This window comes from Athene cunicularia (genome assembly GCF_003259725.1).
Source record: "Athene cunicularia isolate RWA chromosome 4 unlocalized genomic scaffold, athCun1 chr4_part1, whole genome shotgun sequence".
Classification (NCBI taxonomy): Eukaryota; Metazoa; Chordata; class Aves; order Strigiformes; family Strigidae; genus Athene; species Athene cunicularia.
Window position 1 is genome coordinate 28,855,760 of NW_020799098.1, and position 223 is coordinate 28,855,982.

Consider the following 223-nt stretch of genomic DNA (forward strand, 5'->3'; position numbering starts at 1 on the left):
AGAAGGGCGTCTGGGGACGCGGAACAGCACAAGGACCGCCGAGAGCAGCGGAAACAAAGGGCAGCGAGAGGAGGAGAAGGCAGCTCTTGCAGGCACACCGCGCCTCGGGAGGGTGGGGGAGGCACAGCCGAGGTGAGTCCCGGCGGCTGGCAACACACAGAGCGGGGAACCGGCCGTGCGCGCCCGGCCCGCGCGGCGGGACCGGCTCCGCGGGGAGGGCAGC

The 223-nt window shown here is 73.1% G+C and overlaps 1 protein-coding gene across 1 annotated transcript in view; it reads left to right on the top strand.

The window, feature by feature from the left end:
* Positions 1-223, top strand: part of FIP1L1 (factor interacting with PAPOLA and CPSF1) — a 46,491-nt gene continuing 46,268 nt past the window's right edge. Inside the window, exon 1 of the mRNA XM_026847340.1 lies at positions 1-132. The gene's annotated coding sequence lies outside the window, so the exon portion shown is untranslated. The remainder of the gene's footprint in view (positions 133-223) is intronic.